This window comes from Plecotus auritus (assembly GCF_963455305.1).
Source record: "Plecotus auritus genome assembly, chromosome: 8".
Taxonomy (NCBI): domain Eukaryota; kingdom Metazoa; phylum Chordata; class Mammalia; order Chiroptera; family Vespertilionidae; genus Plecotus; species Plecotus auritus.
In genome coordinates, this window is record NC_137782.1 from 51982465 (window position 1) to 51989717 (window position 7253).

Here is a 7253-nt window from a genome sequence, read left to right on the forward strand (position 1 = left end):
ACCAGAGTTATGCAACACCCTGGCAGCCGCCAGCCATTTGTTAACGACATCCTCTGTGTCTTTCTCACCCACTTCACAGCCACATAGCCTGCTGACATTTTCCAGCCTTCACTGCTACATTACCTGAGAGTGTGCCTTAAGTGCGCCTGCAATCCTGTGAACGCCCCCGAGAACACAGCTGTGAGGAGCTGGAATGCAGGACTTCGGGGGTTCCCCAAAGCTTTCTGAGATGAAGGATTTGGGAGCATCTTCTTGGGTTCCGATAATTCTAAAATACTTCACCAGAGTGTCTTTAGAAGAGCTGCATCCATTTCCAACCACCCCAATTTGGCTTTAGTGCAGAGTAATGGGTGGGCTTTAAGTTAGACTTGGGATCCAATCCGGGAACTAATAATACAATTTTTAAAAACACATGATAAGACCACCTACCACTTACCTGGCTGACACTGTGTTATGTGCTGTAGACTTATCTTATTTAACCTGTCACAGAAGCCCTATCAGGTGGGTATCATTATTGTTGAATTTTCATAAGTCCCACTGGCCTAAAACCAGTGGCAGCTTCTAGCAGGGGTCCTCAAACTACGGCCCGCGGGCCACATGCGGCCCACCGAGGACATTCATCCGGCCCGCCAGGTGCCGCTGCCTGTCCTGCTTAGCAGCCGACTTGTCCCGGGCCCGCAGTGCGCATAGGAATTTGTTCATAGTTTTTTTTTTTTTTTTTTTAACTATAGTCTGGCCCTCCAACGGTCTGAGGGACAGTGAACTGGCCCCCTGTTTAAAAAGTTTGAGGACCCCTGTAGCTGCCCATGTTCCCTGGTTGTCTTCCTATCGCCACTACAGTCTTGGCTTCCATCATCACATCCCCTCTCTCATTCTCACTCTCACGCCTGTATCTCTCTCATAAGAACTTTGGGATGACATGGAGCCCACCGAGACAATCCAGGATAGTTTCCTATCTCAAGATCATTAACTTAATCAATCTGAAAAGCCCATTTTACCATTTAAGGTGACACATTCACCGGTTCGGTTCCAGCGATTAGGACATGGACATCTTCGGGGGACCATATTCAACTTGCCACAATAGATTAAAAAAACTGAGGTTCAGAGAAATTTATTTTCACAAAGCCTCATAGCTCATCGTCCTGGAGCTGAGGTTTGAGTTTTCTAACTATCTCAGACTTCCCTTTCTGAGTTCACCAGAATTGCCCACGAGGCCAAACTCAGCACAGTGTCCGGTGTGTAAAGCAGAACCTGTAGCCCTGCTCTTCTCCAGGCACACTGGTCCTCACTGCCATCAGCCAGTGCCATCAGCTCCTGGCCATCCTCACATCCTGATCCGGAACTCTAGAGACCATCGTCTGTGGGGACAAGTTCTTTAAAACTCAGCCTTCACTTCCACAGCCACAGCTCAGCAGTTTTCCTTGGTTTCATTCATCTTGCTTCCTGTCTGTCTTCTATGCACCACCACACTCCCTCTCTGGACCACTTAAAATTCTTTCCTAGTTCTGTCCTCAAAGCCTACAAGGAAAAGGCCTTCCTTACAGCTCTTCCTTCCTCCATTTCCTTCTTAAAATAGGTCAAGGGTTAGGAAAAAATCTGGTTTAACCAATTATTATTTCCAAGAAATGGAAGTACACCAGCACCTGGATGGTCAGGGTGTTATAGACTAGAGGGCCCATTTTGGGCACAGCACAGCACATCACATCTTCAGAGTCCAGGTGGCAGAAGGTCTCACCTGGAGAGGAGGAAGATACTCTTAGCACTGCCACCAAGGCCTCACCTTCTGCCCCACCTCAGCACTTCCTGGAAAACTCAGTGAGCCCTTGCTCAGCCATACAGGACAGAATTACAAAAGAGAGCAGAATACTACTGTTGAGTTTGCTAATTCTCTTCTGGGCTCTGGCCCTTACTTGGCCCGACCTATTTGATGTATACCCCATGCCTCATCTGGTCTTCCTCACCTTGCTCTCTTGTCTTTTGGGTCCTTACAAGTTGGCTTATTATTCTGGAATACACGTTTTAATCATGGAATTCACTTGAAGCACTGGCCAGAACTTCTGCCCCAATTCTCAGTGTCTGTTCAATGAAATCACATCCATGGGGACATGGGCCTTTCATAGTGTCTTCTTCACAAGTCAAGGCCCCAGAGTCAGAGAAACACAACCCACTGTACCAAGAGGAGATGCTCCATTGCTTTCTTTTATATCCTTTTTGCACATGCTCAGAAGAACATAAGGAGAGGTATTCATTATAACAAGGAGATTAATAAAGATCATGGTGAGCCCGGATTCTTTCTGTTATCTTCTTTCTATATCATGGTTCAGTTAAGCATTGGAATAATTGCAGATCAATTTCATTTAATTAATAACTTAAAATAATTACCCAGAATTTCCTTTGATCTCTATGAAGACAAATTGTATACAAGGAAGCTTAGCAGGAAAGGCGGCTCTCAGATGACATTTCTGGGCCCTTTCTCTGGGGGGAGCTTTCTCTCTCTCTCTCTCTCTCTCTCTCTCTTTTCTAAATGTAATCCTCTCCTGAGAATATGTTTTATTAATTTTTAGGGGGAGGGATGAGAGAGAGAGAGAGAGAGAGAGAGAGAGAAACATGAATGTAGGAGAGAAACTTTGATCAGTTGCCTCCCATATGTGCCCCAACCAGGGACTGAACATGAAACCTAGGTATGTGCCCTGACTGGGAATCAAACCCACAACCTTTGTGTTGGAAGCTGCCCATTGTCTTCACTAGCAGAGAGGTGTGGACAAGGAACCCGGAAGGCTGGTCAACCTTGAAGCTCTGAAAGGTCAGAGCCAACCACCCACTGTTTAGTTGCGACAATGGTAGCTAAAGCAACTTCCACCTTTTAGTTTTATGTAAATCCTTGCTGATGGGCTATCATGGAGCTATTATTGGATTTGCCTGCCTAAAGGCTATGGGTGTATCCCATAGTCTTAATAAAAGGGATAGCAAGGCCAGAGCGGGGTGAAGTCCTTCCCCATGAGTTGGGCTCCTGCCTGGCCACCAATATCCCCAAATTTATACTTTCATGTCTAGTCTCTTTCATTTGTGTGCGGCCTCCTCCAGAGCCCCAAACCTGAACCTGAACCCTGAACCACGTGGGACGTGGGGGGGACACTCACAACTGGCAGCCCAACGTAGGGTACTCGCATCTTTGGTGTGTGGGATGACACTCCAACCAACTGAACCACCTGGCCAGGGCTCTTTATTTTTATTAGTATATATTTTTTATTTGGTAAGTTATTGGACAGTATAGATTTAAAAAATTTTACTTTCCAGTTAAAGTTCACATTCAATATTATTTTGTATTCGTTTCAGGTGCACAGCACAGTGGTTAAACAATTATATACTTTACAAACTATTCTCCCCACCCCGATACGTTAAGTACCTACCTGGCGCCATACAGTGAGGGGACCTTTTTCAAGAGTCCTGAGTTGTGAATTCCCCATCGTTAATGCTTTCTGGCTCTTCATATTTGATTTCTGCAATTGAGCAAGGCTTCAGCCTCCCGACCTCTGTGACTTCTGGCCCTGTGAGATCTGGCATGAGAAACTGGTTGAGGGAGGAAACATTTATTGTCTATCTTGGCTCTAAGTGGGCTAAGTGTCTCTAAAGAATATTCGGGACACACAGACTGTAGTAAGCCTGGTCCTTTCACCCAGGTCTGACCAATGATATTGACTGATTGTGGATGTTACAATGACCGGTCCTGCGACTCTGGGGCACAGGTGACCTGTTGGCCTTCTCGTGTCATTGATTCTAGTGTTCCTGGAGCCTTTAGTAGCATCACAATGTTGCCAGCACAACCCAGGATAGAGAATCAATACAGCACTATGTCTCGGTCTCCAAAAGTAACCCAGATTTCCACTTCCTTGTGAAATTCACACGTCACTGAAAATAGGAAAATATTTAGACATAATGGATTATACAGTGTTGAGCATCTCCAAAAAGGATCAGTGTTTTTATACTACAAGACCATCTCTATATTATTTGATTTCACTTACAAAAATCAAACATATATTTAATATAAAAATTTTATTTTAAAACAATTAAGATTCAAATAAAGGGCATCCTCCAGGATTCCAAAATGGCCAAGAAATATATTCTCACAAATCCTGGAAAATCCTTGGAAAAGTCATTTAACCTTTTTGGGTCTCAGTTTTTTAAAAGTCAGTGAATTTAAACGAGGGCCTAATCTCTGAGGCAGCACAGTCCAATGGGCTCTCTGGGTGACAGAAATGTTCTCTACTGCCACTGTTCAGCACCTTCAGTATCTGAAATGTGACTGGTGGGACCGAGGAACTAAATTTTAAATTTTATTTAACTTGATTTCATTTAAATGTAAATAGCCATGTGGCTAGTGGATATGTATTGGACAAGGCAGCTCTGCAGGGTCCCTCCTAATGTCAGGAAAATTAGAAGCAGTGGAGGTTGAAGTTCTTGCACTGCGTGGGCCTTGTGACCAAAGTCTACCATTAGCCTCCGATGGAAGGTTGCTCCTTGGCTGACAGTGAGCTCTCAGCACCTCTGTCGGTGAGCAAGGGGCGCTGCAGGCCTCAGTGAAGCACATGCCACCTAGAATCCAAAGGAGAAAGGACCTCAACAACATGACGTCAGCTGAGAAGGAACAGAGTGACCTCTGCATGTTCCTGGATGTTCTGGGTTTTTGGAGAGAACACAGGAACCTGGTCCAGTTAGATAAGAGAGCTGGCTCCCAGCCGCCAATCAATCAGAAGCTTTTAAGATAGGAAATATGTACTAACTAGACAAAAAATATGGAATGAAGTAAAGTTTCCTCTTAGAAGCACCCCTGAGGGCTAGACTTCAGGTTCTCACGACATGAAACCTGCATTAGACTTCCTTCCATCTACCCTACCTTTCCTAAGGGATCAGTGAGGTCCATCAAGGTATTTTCCCTTTGTCAGGGAGGGGGTCTGAAATGTGGTACTTTTCTGCCCTCCCCAAGAACTAATATTTTTTTTCTGAAAGAAACAAAAGCAACAAAAACACTAATTTGTGCCATTGTGGTCAACACAATCACACACCTTTAAGTTGCCACATTTAAAACTCTTTCTAGGGCCCCGAGGAGTGAGGTGATTATGTTTAATATAACCTTCTGGGTTTGGGTTTCATGCAGACCAACAAAGAATATGGAAACATGTAATTCCATACTGTAGCCCAAGTACAGCTACAGTTCCAGCCTCAATCAAAATGTTTGTTTACTTATCTGTTAATCTCATTATTTTTCTCAATTCACTCTCAGTAAGTGAGAGTTCAGAATCTGAAGTTCAGCCATTTCTGAAATATGACCAAAATGGAAAGTCGGAGAGAGACACTATTCCACTGGGGAAAAGAAATACATAAGCCCCCCAATGAATGACTTGGAGTGTCCGTTAATTTTCTCCTAACAGAAAACCATTTTCTATGGAAAAAGTAGGACTTTTTAGAAATTTACCAGTGATTTTATCGTGGTAAATTGAGCCACGATCCCAATTTGAGTCCATGCTATTATTGCTAGAAATGCATGGAGACTGTATTTATTTTCAGAGGGGTTTGGTATCATTTTTATTAGTTGCTCTTCACAAAAAAGCAAAACAGAAACCACCCAAACCTCTGAGAGGTAGATCAGATTTTATCTCTTTTATTTTTTTCTTTCCAAATGAGGAAACCACACAAAGTGATTTGCCCTGGGGTCAGCCAGCCCATAGGTGGCTGGACTGGGGTTAGATGTTCTGGTCTCTAGATTCCCAGCCTGCCAAATTGTCTGTCTCCCAGGGGGACACACCACCGGGGGCTGTGCATCCAGTAACTATGCTGACAGACCAGTCTTCTTCCTAAATACTCCCCAAAGTCTCACCATCTTGCAGTGCCTCGGGCTCAGGACCTCCTCAGAGAAGCCCTTCCCTCTAAGGCATTGCTTCTGGTTCCTTTGTAACTAATACCATCTGGATGGCGTCCAAGATCCTCCTTATTCTGAATTCTCTTCTATAGCAACAAAGTCATATTATTGTTACTATGATCTGGCCATGACCCTCGGCTGTTCTAAAGACCCTGCTGGCGCTCTTCCCCGAGGCAGAGTGTTATTCAGACAGAGTGGGTTCCAGGTGTACCTGTGCAGGTGTGGTGGAGGGCTGGGGAGAGTGCTTCCCAAGCCTGGCACAGGATTGCCAAGTGGGCTGAGCTCCCTCCTGCTCTCAGGAGAGCTAGAGGAGAGCCATCGTCAAGGTGGGCCCACTCCTGCCGGCAGGCCGGTCAAGACCAGCACATGCATTGTTCTAAGGCTCCTCTCCAGGGAAGGGGAGACGGGGCAGGGGGGGGAGGGCGCAGGAGGGGGAAGGTAGAGCGGGGAGGGGTCTTGGCTTCTAGGGGACAAAGCAAGATTAAGAAAACTTCATAGATTAGTGAAACGACAGCCTTGGCTCTACACTCAAGTTTCTAAGTTAGCACGTTAGCCACATTTCCAGTGACTGGCACCGCAGTGTTTCCCCAAGAGTGTTCTGGGGAACACCAGCTTCAGGAGGCACTTTGCAGAAATGGGGTCCCATTGTCAAATACATTTGAGGAAGACCAGAGGTTACATCTCCCTTTTGTAGAGTCACATTCCCATTGCAAAGGCTGTGAGAAGTCCCACAATGGCGAACCCAGCGCTCCAGAAACTCAACTAGTAAAGGGAGAGCTTCCTTTACATGAAGGACACCGACTAACGTCCCACAGAACACACTCGGGAGATGGGCGACAAGGCCGTGGGCTCACAGCTCGAAGTCATTTCTCACCTCCCAGGGCTCTCCCTTCTGAAAACTGGGTTTCTGCTCCTGGTGGCACCAATCCAGGCACTCTCCTTGGCTTTGCCAGTCTTGACCTCAGGTGTCTTCTGACTTTTTACCATGTTGTTTCAGTAGAAAATGCTTCCCAGCTGATATCGAAAGGGAGTGACCAGTAGAAGATTTCCATCACTGCAGGGTCCCCTGGACCTCCCGCCAAGGGAAGTGGAGAGACCATTCTTCCCTGGCTGGCAGACTCCAGAAGCTGTCACCTGTTTGTGCTGATGTGGGCCTGGGTTTGTCCCAACTCAGAGAAGCTCCTGATTCTTCTCTCTCTTTTCCCTCAAAAGGATTTTTTTCTCCAATTTCCAGGACTTGTCTAACACAATGGGGGTCCTAAGGAATCCAAAAGGTGCATCTTGAACCAGGTTCTAGTCAAGACAGAGGTTTTCTGGTTTCTTTCTTGTGCTCAGC

The 7253-nt window shown here is 45.7% G+C and overlaps 1 long non-coding RNA gene across 1 annotated transcript; it reads right to left on the reverse strand.

The window, feature by feature from the left end:
- Nucleotides 1-723: 723 nt before the first annotated feature.
- LOC308256541 lies at nt 724-3865 on the reverse strand. Its single transcript, XR_013961469.1, has 3 exons — nt 3411-3865; nt 1962-2076; nt 724-1735 (listed from the first exon to the last, which is right to left on the reverse strand). It is a non-coding gene; the product is annotated as an uncharacterized lncRNA (long non-coding RNA).
- Nucleotides 3866-7253: the final 3388 nt, after the last annotated feature.